Source organism: Cavia porcellus, unplaced genomic scaffold (genome assembly GCF_034190915.1).
Source record: "Cavia porcellus strain 051 isolate PalLab524CR breed Dunkin Hartley unplaced genomic scaffold, mCavPor4.1 scaffold_20, whole genome shotgun sequence".
NCBI lineage: Eukaryota > Metazoa > Chordata > Mammalia > Rodentia > Caviidae > Cavia > Cavia porcellus.
This window is the reverse complement of record NW_026947503.1, coordinates 58,938,352-58,951,065: the sequence shown is the minus strand read 5'-3', so window position 1 is coordinate 58,951,065 and position 12,714 is coordinate 58,938,352. Positions and strand designations below refer to the sequence as shown.

Sequence of the window (12,714 nt, the reverse complement as noted above, 5' to 3'; positions counted from 1 at the left end):
CGCCCGGGGACCCCGCACGCCCCCGCCTCACACCGCGCCGCGGCCACACACCGTCCGCGCGCCGGGGCGCCGAGAGGGAGGCGCGAGGACCGCGCACCTGGGGAGGCGGCAGGGGAGCGCGGGGACGCGGGAGCCCGAAGGCCGCTGACTCGCGGGCGCCCAGCCGTGGGAGGACGGAGGCGGGCGGGGGAGGGCCGGGCGGGAGGGGCAGCACCTGAGGAATCCGCCTCCGGCCGCGGCCGCCGCCTCGCTCCGCCCCGGGGACCTGAGCGCGCGGCCCGCGCGCCTGCCACAGAGACGCCAGCCGCCGGCGGCGCTAGCACCTCGGAGGAGGCGACGGAGCCCGCGGAGCGCAGCGCCGCCCGGGAGCGGACTGGGGGTGGGGAGAGCAGCCCGGCCGCGGCGAGGCCACCCCGGTCCTCGGCCCTCGCGCCCGCCAGGCCAGGTGAGCGGCCGGGGTCCCCGGGACGCGGGCGGAGCGGGGGGCGCGGCGCGCGCTTCTCCGGCCGGCGGAGCTGCAGGGTGACGGGCTGGACTCCCTGCCCGCGCCGGGCAGCGCTCGCCGTTTCGGGAGGATCGGGAGGGCGCGCAGCGGTGGCGGAGGCGGGCGCCCGTGCCAGCTCCCAAACGCGCCCGTTCTCGCCCACGGCTTTGCGCCTGCCCACCGGGGGGACCCGGCCCGCGCTGCCGCTCTCGGAGGCCGGAGGCCTGTCACCCCGCTCGCTCGCTGCCTTTGTGGCGGGAGCCGGGCGGCCCGGGCTTGGGGTGAGGCAGGCGGCGGCGAGGGGGCGCAGCCGTTCGGTGCCCGAGTCCCGGGGTCCCTCGGAGCGGGCAGAGGGCAGTCGGGAGCCGTGAGGGTGACGGGCAAGGGGATGCACAGAGCTGGGCTGGGAAAGTTGCGCGCGTCCCGAGGTGACCGGGAGTCCGCGCAGCGTCCGCAGGTCCCGCTCTTCCACGCCAAATGTCACTTGGTCGCAAGCGCGCGCGCACGCAGGTCCCGGCCTTTATTCCCATTTCTCCCGTGAGAAGCTGAGGACGAGACACAAAGGCTCGTGTTGACAGCTGACCCTGACACAAGCAGACAGCGGGGTAAAGTGTGCGCGAGCCAGGCCGAGTGATGATGGGCAGTTTGTTACAGCGCATCGATCCCCGCGGTCTCTCATCAGCTCCATTGAAAGGGAATTATTTGTATAGATTCAGCGCGCGGGGTTTCTCAGTGAGCCGAGCCCAAGTAACGTCCCAACCGCGATTGTCTGTCCAGGCAGCCTCTGCCTCCAGCCGAGGCGCCCGGAGCCTGGAGGGGACCCCTCAACCGATCCCTCTCTCCGGTGAACGAGACCTCTCCGAGGTCCCTGTCCACCCTGTCCAGGGCTCTGTCCCCTGTCCCAGCGAACAAGAAACCAAATTTATTTTCCGCTCCTCGCCCCTCCTCCTCAGAGATGAGAAACTCCATTCAAATGCCATTTAAAACCTAGCCGTTTAAAGAGGGGCGAGAGCGTTTTCTTTTTCAGAGTGTTGTGAACTGAATGCGCCTTACAAACCTCTCACGCCCCCCTTCGTCTTCTTAGATTTTAAATCCTGGAGTTTCGAGGCCCTGCTGGTTCTTTTTCTTTGTGCACATTTCTGAGATTTTGCAAATTTCAGTACTAAAAACGTATCTAATAGAAAAATAGTTGTTTGACAGTAAATAAAATTGCATGCACATAGATGTGCATTGAAAAAGGAAAATTTTAATGAATATGGAAAAAGTAATGTGAATAGGATAAATTTTTTACAGTGCAGGTTAAGTTCTCTTTCTCATCCCATGCCCCAAATCCTACTTCTTCCTACCGCAACCAGAGTTGTAAATTTCTTGGACATGGATCCTCCCATAAATGCCTATTAAAATGGAATACATTATGGAAATCAGGGATGAAAGGAACTGAATATAAAGCTGAACTATATATTAATGGTGGTGGCTTAATTTGATTCCCACTCATGATGACATTATAATATTTCATTTGGCTTAGAGTTTCTGGAATCATTACCTTGAAAATCAGTTAAAGTGCTAAACATCTTAGAACAAGCTATCCTTGCTCTCCACCCACCGGTTTCTTTTCTCTGCTTTTTATAAGCTTTGTTGAATTTTTCATCCGTCCTAGATCTCTGCAGTAGGGAGTGAGAACCGGTTTATTCCGTCTACTGCAGTGTATCAGAAACACTCAAAGGACATATATGTCCCTCCATAATGAGAGAATAGTACAAACACTGCAGAAATCAGGACGAAGAGGTAGGCCAAGTCTAAGACATTTGGCCGCGTGTCTTAGTTGCAGGCCTGGATTTGCCATCGACTGGCCACACTAAGTCACTTTTTTAGAAGTGCTTTTGTCCCTTCCACCCCCCGCCCAGGTATATGGTTTTTAAGGATCTTTCAACTTTAGAATTCTACTATTAAAATGATTCCAAAGGTATCCTAAAACTGGTTAAGGATAACCCAGTTGGATTGCAGATATTTGACAAAAAGAAAAAAAAAATTCCTGAATGGTAGATTCCTAAAGAGGAGGTTAGAGACGTTTAACCTAGGTTTCTCCTCTTATCAGTTTGATATCACTGGAGAACAGCCTCTGATTTTCCCACAAAATGTCTACTTATCGTGTCAGTAGAGACCAACCTCTGGGCTTTGCTTATCACCTTGTGTAGTTAAGGAGGGCGAATTCTCTTCACAATGTAGGGTGCCAATTTTAGGGAAATGTCTCCTACCAAACACTTTTCTTTTTTGATAAAGTGGAAATAAAGTTCATTTGTTCAAAGAGACTCAACATAATTAGTAATTCTCAGACATGTTTAGATGATGAGAACCCCTTACCACAAACTATTTTAGTTGCTTTATAAACATTCACTCAGAGACCAGCAGAAAACTTTCCTAATCTCTAAAATATCTACAGCCTTGAGGCTAATGATTCCTGGATGTGCAGGAGTCAAGGAAAGATTACAAAATTGTGAAAGTTAAAAGAAAATTGTTAATTTGGGTCACTAATTTTGGATTTCAAAGGATTTAAAAGTATACTGTAGTGCTCATATACTAAAAGGTATACTGTAAATGATGGTTGCAAAATTCATTGATATTAAACAGAGATCTAGTGATAGACTAGTGATAGAAATATATAATTACTTTGAATGGGTCTGTGTTATAGTAAAAGACAAATAGTCTGAATTAGGGTAAAATCTAAAAGGTTGTTTGGGGTAAGAGAATTGAAAGAATAGATTTGTAAGAGTGCTTCATTTACTGACAAAACTGACAAAAACAAAAGCAACGGTGGTGAAAATTTTCTAAAATGGCAGTAATTTTAATTTTTTTCCAGCTTCCTTCCCAGTCTTGCAGTAAGGATGTATATTTTTATAGACATCATATTGCAGATACAGTTTTTATTCTGAGTTCTTATAAATATTTTTCAATGGCTTACTTCCTATTATAATAATATAGAAAAGTTTGTGTAGGGGCTGGGGATTTAGCTCAGCGGCATAAGCGCCTGCCTTGCAAGCAGGCAGTCGTGAGTTCGATCCCTGGTACCCATAAAAAAAAAAAAGATAAAAAAAGAAAAGTTTGTGTAATATATCCTATAATTTACTTAACACTTCCTGTTTGGAGTTTTCCAGTGTTTTTGAAAAATATGGTGAGTGTAACCTTTCTACTTTCCTTTTTTCTTTTTAACATTCTTAGGATTGTTTTCATAGAGAAGCAGGAGAATGTAGCTGTAAATGAATGGGCTCTAAAATCAGAAGTTCCATGTTCAAACCTAACTCTATCACTTACTAACAATACTGGACAATTGACTTCTTTTCTTAGAACTTTAAGTTTCTAATCTGTAAAATGGGTATAGTAATAGCTCCATACAAATTTGTTAAAGTAAAAGGCAATAACACATGAAAATACATAGAAATGTTGGTTTTTAAATTTTTTATTAGGAAATTTCCAGATTTCTGAGAATTTCTAATTGCTTTCTAAGTGGGTGATAAAATTTGTACTGTCTGCAACAATTTATATGTGTGCTTTTGTTATTTTGAAACACTTAAATCATTGTTACTAGTTGATCAGGATCAAATTGTATCTTTTTGTCTTGATTTGCAATTTTTAGGTCTTGAGTATAGTGGGAAATAGTTTTTCTCAGCAATATTGCTTACAATTTTTTAAATGAAATCATGAAAGTTTCATAGCTTCAGTGATTTTGATCCAGACTTTAAGGTGGATATATAGGAAAGGTCAGTTACGACACTAATGAAAAATAAATTAAAATTTTCAGTAGTGTTTTTTCCAATTAGTAGTTTTTCTATTTTCAGTCCATGATACTGTTCATTAGCTATTATTATTTTGAATCTCAGAAAAGTGTCTTAAAATTAACAACTACTATACATAACTCCCACTTAAGTTAAAATACAATCGTGTCTTATTTTTCCTGGAGGGCTGATTTATAAATCATATTATGATCACAGTAGGAATGGTTTCTCAAAACTAGAGGAAGACAGTGACAGTGACAGAGACAGAGACAGAGATAGGAAAAGAAGAGGAGGAGGAGGAGGAGGAGGAGGGGAGAGAGAGAGTGATCTCTAATCAGGTTGTCTTTTGGCTACCAATGGATCATGAAGTTATTTCTTCTGACTTGGGTTTTTATACAGTCAAGGTAATTTAGACTACACAAAGGCATGCCCTTGTAAGTTCTGGAGTCCAGCAGCCCTGATATTTCTGGCAAACACCCACCCACCACGGAAAACAGCAGCTCTTTGTACTGGGGAGCCCCGGGAGGGCTCCCCATTGTGTACTCTTCACTGACTGGTGACAGCGGCTCCTCCAGATGTGAAGTCCCACGGTGACTTCCCTGCCCTTCTTCCTAACCCTCTACTTACTCCTACTGCCTCTTCCATGTGCCTTTTCTTTTGTCCTGTTTATGATACAGAGAACTCACTATCTTTTCAAGGTCGTGGTTCCAGATCTTATTGCTGTGTTGTTTTGCTTAATGAGCATCCACAGCCCCACAGTAGAGAGTGTAGCGGCTGACACATAATCAGCCCTTGATAAATGTGTGTCGCATTGAACCATGTCTTGTATTGTCTCTGCTCCTGGGCATGGTTCTGTTTTTAATGATATGAGTCTGCAAAAACAAACTTCAGTTGTGTCCTGTGGTGCTGCTTGCCTGTATTTACCAAGATTAAGAGTTAGGAAACTTGCCTGTTTTGGTTCTTCTAACTTGTGTGCTTAGAGGAGTTTTATTGTTTTAAACTGTCCTACATTCTTTTCTTCTGTAAAGTGAGGTTAACCATTATGGTTCCAGTTACCCACTTTATGCAAAGGATTGCAATGAAGATAAAAATGAAACAAGAAATGTGGACTTCTTTTTGAAGAAAGGGTCTTTAAATTTGTGCTATGTTGTCGAGAGTATGTGTCATCACTGCACTTCTAGGAGTGTCTGTGTCAGCTCAGTGTGACGTTACACTTGAGCATGGGGTTAGGTGCAAATTCTTAGAATCCACTGGGGAGGAAACCTACTGAAATACATTTTCAGAATCCTTGTGATTCTGAGCCACTGTTCTAGGCTGTAAAAAGTTCAAGAGTCACTTTAAAAAAGTATTATTTGACTCATTAAGTATTGATTTAAAAATAACCCAGAAATGCCATAAATCACTTGCATGCTGATACATGAAAGTTTGCCATTATTAGCACTATTTGTCTTTTAACCTCTCGAAATTTAATTCAGGCAGGAATTATAACACAGATGCCTGGATGGGCCAAATAATAATGTGGGTGACAAAGTGAGACCCTTAGAATAACAGGGCGGGGACTTTTGCTGAACAAGGCGGTGCCGGTGCCCAGACGCCTGACCCCCACTGCTGGCTGTCTCTGGGGAGTGAGGACAGTATCACCAGACTGTTTGATTTTTTTTAAAGTGAAGCTGGAAATGCACGTTTTTATGTGAATTTAAATGTTGGCAATTAATTTTAATGTGGATCTCACAAAACAGATCTGGAAGCCAGATAATTTCCAACCTGTGAGTTAATTAATAGGGGCGGAAATATTGGCAGAATCACGTTCAGGATTAGTAATGATGAGGGTGCATGTTAAAGACCTGCAGTCGGTTTTCAGCTTTCAGATTGTAAAGATTTGATAGACAGATAAAATCCAGTGTTGGCAGTTGGATAAAGAAGTGTTCCTGTCATGTACAAAGTGTGACGGTGAGTAATTAGTTTTTCTGGAGAGCAGTTGGCATCATGTACAGTATCAGACTTTACCCAAACCTGTCGTGCCAGTATAGTAGTCTTCACCAAAGGTAGCTGTCAAAAATGTTAATTAGTGAGCATTAACTGCAGCTAAGACCCAGTTTCTCGGGTGCCCAGTCACATTTTAAGGACTCAATAGTGGCTCTGGCTGGTGTCATGGACTGTGCAGCTTTAGAATACACCACTGAAGAGAGTTCTTCTGGACAGCAGGGGTCTCAACTCTTTGACTCAGAAATTTCCCTTCTAGAAATTTATTAGCAGAAGTGGACAGATACACAGAGACATGTAACAAGACATCACTTGAAACTTTATTTATTTATTTGGTATTGGGATCAAACCCACTACTTTGCACTTGCCAGGCAGGCGCTTGTGCCACTGAGCTAAATCCCCAGCCCCTGAAGCATTGTTTTTAAGAGTAAAATAAATAGAAAAAACATACACATGATGTTAAAAATTAATAGTTTATATCTATGAGAATAATATAAAAGTGCTGGTGATTTAGCTCAATGTCTTAAGTTACCTACCTGGCAAGCATGAGGTCCTGAGTTCGATCTCCGGTACCCAAAAAAACAAAAACAAAACAAAACCCCAGAGAATAATGTGAAATATGACAAGGGAAAATATCCCTATTGTGGAATAATTTATTTTAGGGACAAGGGATTAGAGGAATAAATTTTCTCTTCTGAAAAATACATATGACAAATCTTTGCTTTTTTAGCCTATGTGTCTCTCTTATCGAGCAGTAGAATGGGTTGGTTCTCACTAAAAAGAGCAGAGGCACTTAACTCTCTAAGTTATGTAACTATTAACTGGATTCTTTCAGACATTCCGTGTTTCGGGCCACCCCAGGTCTGTAGAATCAGAATCTCCAGTGTGGCCCAGCAATCTGCGTGTTAACAGAGACCCCCGAAGAGCTGGGGCTGCCTGCCGTCACGGACACACACGGGCTTCATTTGTTTTCCCTTCACCACGTCCAGTCTGCCTGGACTCCGGCCTGGTCTAGGTGCTGGGGACAGCACGGGGGAGAAGAGTGGCACATACCTTTTGTCAGCGTGGAAATCCAACAGCAAACCAACCGAGATGGGTAAAATCTGGTCATTTTGGGATGAGCCTTTTTGATGTAAGTGCTAGAGAGAAAAGGCAGGAAGAGGTTGGGAAAGTGACAGGGTTGTGATTCTCTGCAGGATGTCACTGGGAAGCGACACCTGAGTGAAGAGCTCTCCAAGGCTCAGCTTTGAGCCTCTGGGAAGTTCAGGGGTGCAGGAATGTAGAGGGGAGTCAGGCCAGGGAAGGAGGGCCATAGAGGGCCGGGTTGGGCCGTCACCCAGGCTTTTACTTCAAAATTGTTTGTTCTCACTGTGTACCACACTCCTCCCATTCCTCGGTTAATCAGTGTGTGAATAAACCCCCAAATTCACTGTTTTTTTCAGGGGTAGTCTGTTAAAAACCTTTCTCATTTGCGTGTGGTGCTTGTTAAATATGGGGATTATTGGTCACTAGACCTACTGAATAATCATTTCAGGGGTGGGACCCACAAATGTACACTGAGTGGTCTTCCTGAGGGGTTCTTCTGAAGAACCCTTCCTTGGGTTTTCAGATTTATCATGCTGTAAATTTAGGCTGTGTGTGTGTGTGTGTGTGTGTGTGTGTGTGTGTGTGTTTGGTACGGGTGTATGAGCCCAGGGGCGCTCTACACTTGAGCTGTATCTTCAGCCCATTTTATTTATTTTCAAATAGGACCTTGCTGGTTTGCCCAGGCAGGACTTGAGCTTAGGATCCTCCGGCCTTCAGTCTCCCTGTGTGCTAGGATTACAGGCATGTGACATGGCATCCAGCTTTGAAATTTAGTTTTTATAAGACAGATATGCCTAAAATCCGTGCTGCCTGTGCAGGTCACAGTGTAAAGAAAAGAGGTAATTGGCGAAATGTCTCTTTATTCCCTGTATTGTGTCCAGTTAAATGGACGCTCCTCTTAGAGCGTTTCTGTGTAGGACTTCTGTAGGGCAGTCAGGGAACTGAAAGGCTGTCACTGTATCTGTACCCACATCGGAGGTTGAGGGGAGCTTTGCTTGAGAGTCCGGCCACCTTCCCGCTGTAAGTCTACTGTTTTTCAGAAAGGATGAATGTAGGTCTTTGATTTATTTTCCAGTGTTTTCTCTTTCTTCTTGAAATCACTAAGCTTAGTTAAATACTAGAACATCTTTTTGGTGATTATTTTTATGGATTTCTATATATACATATATTCATTAACACAAATACTGTTATGTATAGAATCATTTCGTGTGTATTTTTAAAACTCGTAGTCAGGTTAGGTGCAGTGGCACACGCTGTAATCCCAGCTCAGGAGTCTGGGGCAGGACAGTCACAGGTCTGAGGCCCGCCTGGGCAGCTTAGTGAGACTTTGTCTCAGAACTAAAAAAGAAAAAGATGCTGGAATGCTGGCCTCGCATGTGCAAGAATCTGAGTCCATTCTATAGTACTGCAGGCGGCACCCTCCTTCCCTCAAGAAAACCCTTGTAGTGACTTCTTTAAAATAAACTCAGGAGCTTCCCCCCCCCTTCCCTTTCTTTTAGTACCATCACTGTTGCCATGATGATTTTATAAATTTTCCCATGATCGTGTGATCTTGTACATACGCTATTACATATTCTCAGCATCTTTTATATACTATATAATACTTTTTAACTTATGGAACTACTTAATAAACCACAGTGATACCACTCTAAGTTAGATGATACAGCTCTTATTAACTCTTTTTATTGACTGTATAATACTCTATAACATACACTTTCTGGTTAATAGCCATTACACACCAAATCCCTAGTATGAATGTAACCATTATGAACTGAAAATATCTATACTCATAAAAATACATAGCTGTTACTTCAGTGAAGGGCGTTTATTTAAATTAAGCAGGAAATTAGAATTATGTATTAAAAGATAGGCAAATCTACACAATTTTAAAAGGTTTCTCTAAAGCCAAAAAAGAACCATAAATAAATACCACTGGGGAAATGACTGGAGGAAAAAAATCTCTGCATATAAAGATAAACGATTATCATCTCTGGTACATAAAAACTCTTAAAATGGCAGTAAAATATTTTATAAAACATAATTTAAAATATTTGTCAAAAAAGTCTAGAACTAGTTTGTTCACCCACTGAAAAATATCTATGTAGAAACTTTTGTTTTAAAAGTAATATTAAAGATATAAAACAAAATTATTTCCCAGGATTTTTGTTTACACAAATAATCTGAGGTTTATTTTTATTCTTTTTAGATTCAGCTCTTAAGCCAAAGGGTGAAAACAGAGCTTAATAAATGATGTAAAAATTATTTGTTGTTGTGGTTGTAGGAGTTGAACTTGGGGTCTCATGCATGTTATGCAAGCACTGTACCAACTGAGCCAGACCTCCTCAACAAAAATTAAATTTTCATCAGTTGCATGATGTTTCGTGTTCAGGAGGGGTGCCGTCTGTTTTAAAATAGAACACTGTTGGATCTGACGACTGTGGGTGACTCTACCCTGAGAGAAAGTGACATCACACATGACTGGCTGAAGGTCACCCAGCTCGCCCTGCCTGCTGGCACACGCTTCTCAGTCTCCTCTTCTGCTTCTGTTGCAGCTGATACAGAGAAATCAAGAATTTTTCCATTTTCAAAAAAAATTGAATATGCAGCACTTAGAAAAATTGTGGGATTTTTGTTTGTTTGTTTGTTTGTTTGTTTGTTTGGTACCAGGGGGTTGAACTCACTACCTCGCGCTTGCCAGGCAAGTGCTTGTGCCACTGAGCTAAATCCCCGGCCCCTGGAAGGACTTTTTTATATGTGGGAATCATTTTACACATCAGTACCTTAATATTTCTCTATGTATTCCAGAATCTTGTGGTGACTTTCACTTTTGTGCTTTTTAAACTCGTCTGTCGGAGTCTACTGTGCCCTTCTTCCCATTTATTTTCCATGCATGTCATTTTTAAGCCTTGAACATTGTTTTGCATCAGTCTCCAAACTTGATCAAGAGTCTCAATGGCTACCAGGTTTTTACCTAAGGTTTCCCCAAAGGGATTGCCTAAGCATTAGAATCTGAGTCTAATGCTGCTACCTGTGTGCAATAAAACCGAAAATGAAGGGTACTTTACAGCAGTGTGTTTGGTGCATTACCAGAATGTCTGTATTTTACCAAATGTTTAAAGGGAGAGCAGTTCCTGTGATGCCAATTTCTCCCTGCTGTCCTCAGCTTGTTGGCATTTTGTTGACGTCTTCATTATCCTAAGATATTAGCAACACCTTCAAGGCCCACCCCTCATGCAGTTTTGACTGGAGTCAGAAAAGCCTGTTTGTTTGTTTTTTTTTTTTCCAAGCTACATGCTTTTTAAAGAGTTTACCTACATACATAAATGTCCCGAGTTTCCTTGGTCAGAACTCATCATAGGCTTACCGTAACCCAGGTACTGGCAAAGAAATTGGAATTAGTATGCTTCGTGTAGATGTCTAAAGTTTTCTCAGAGTGCAGGAAGGGCCATTGTCTGAGGTCAGCATGCACAAACTCTGGGGTTGCCACAGCAAGGATTAGGGCCAGGAGCAGTGTGTGCCACAGAGCAGAGTCTCCTTGGGTCCCTGCAAGCTTCTGCGTGATGTGACCGCACGATGATCTAGTCACAGACCTCTGTTCCTGACGAGCCACTCTGCTGCCTCTCCGGCCTGCATATCCTGCTTACTTGCGTACACACCTGTGCTTATCGCGAGTTGTTTTTCTTTCTTAGATGTTTCTGCTTGTTTCCCACAGCAGATGTGGCTATTTTAATTGAAATTAAATAAAATCAAGGGAAATTTAGAATTCAGTTGTCTAGCTATACTAGTAAAGTCTCAAGAGTGCATCAGGCAGAGTGGCTGCTGCGCTGGGTAGCAAGGAATGGAACCTTCCCATCATCACAGAAGGCTCTGAGGGCAGCACTGCGCTAGAAATTCTTAAACACTGTGCTGAGTATTTAACATAGTGTTGGCCAAATGGTGGGTCACCTGTATGAGAATCAGCTACAGATGCTGTTTAAATGCAGATTTTGAGGTCCAGGACCAAGACCCAGGCTAACTTTCATGCCTAATAAGGATCAAAATCATTGTTTTGAGGTCTAGTTTATTATTTTAATGGAAATAAACTGAATATTTGAATTTTTATTAATTTTCTTCTGCTTTAAACTTCTATAGTACTCATAGCTTATATATTTTTCCTGAATGTTAGAGTATAAGCCTCTTTTTTTTTCTTTTTTCTTTCTTTTTGGTCTTTTTGAGACAGGGTCTCACTATGCAGTTCAGGTTGGCCTTTAACTCACTTTGTAGCCCAGGCTGATCTTGAACTTGCAGTGATCTTCCTGCCTCAGCCTCCTGAGTGTTGGGATTATAGGCATGTGCCACCACACCTGGCTAGAATATAAATCCCTTAAAAAAGTGTTATATCATGAAATTTTCTGATACTTTCCAAAGTATCTAATACCAACATTAGGTACAAAGGGTTGAGCAATTAATTACATTATACAGAATTGACAGTCAATGGTCTGTTATGTTTAGTTGACAATTCTTTGAAAAACAGTGGCATTTGCAATGTTGAAGGCAGAAGTTAGATAATGATACGAATGTTTCCACAATATTTTCCATCAATTTCACTTATTGACAATAAGTTTGAAAATCCTGGTTATATTTTTCATGCATATTACATGAAGATGTTCCTAGTAAGGTTTAGATTTGTATCATTCTTTTTAAAAAACTGACTATTGAAAAGTATTTTAAAAGTACTCTGAGTGCTATATTCTCTTCAAGAACATACACTCTGTGAAACTCTGGAGCTGTAGTTAATAGAGAAACCTCCTGCTGCGAGTACATTCCCCACATTTGCTCCCACTTATCTCTGGAACCCTAGGTTGTGGTTCTTCCCTGTGCTCTGATGGCTTAGTAATACTTGAGAATTGCTGGAGCACCGAGGTTAAGGTCTCCGGACGTTAGCAAATCTTGCAGCTGTGTCTACAGCTGTGTGGTAAGCTGCAGCCAGTGACTCAGCAGGTAGCACAGCAGTGTGGTGGGATGAATGCAGCATCTCACTTGGGACTAACATAGCGAGTGTTTGTGCCTAATTTCACAGGAGGTGTGAGTCCACAAGCTGAAGTGAAAAAATTGCAATCGCTGGTAGGTTTGTACCTTACAATACAAGATCAAGGACTGTATTCAGAAAAGAAATCTATTGAACAAAGAGCAGTTTTCGTCTGTGACTTGGTATTTTCAACTTTATGACATCTGACACACATTTTGATTCTCAAACAGTCACATTTCTGAGGTAATGAATTAACTAACCTGGTACAAAATGCACCCTCAGGAAATGTTGGTTCTTTTTCCTCATTAGACTGATGAATGACCTGTCTCAGAATTTATCAGACTGTAGATATTAGTTTGGAATATTTTGGCTCCCAATTAATG

The 12,714-nt window shown here is 42.8% G+C and overlaps 1 protein-coding gene across 8 annotated transcripts in view; it reads left to right on the top strand.

Annotated features, from left to right (window-relative positions):
- Nucleotides 1–208: 208 nt before the first annotated feature.
- The window catches only part of Greb1l (GREB1 like retinoic acid receptor coactivator), a 223,124-nt gene continuing 210,618 nt past the window's right edge, over nucleotides 209–12,714 (top strand). For 3 of the 8 annotated variants that reach the window (XR_010041495.1, XR_010041494.1, XM_063231866.1), the window contains exon 1: nucleotides 209–445. The gene's annotated coding sequence lies outside the window, so the exon portion shown is untranslated. The remainder of the gene's footprint in view (nucleotides 446–12,714) is intronic. The other 5 variants (XM_063231862.1, XM_063231864.1, XM_063231861.1 and 2 more) reach the window with 3 other exon arrangements.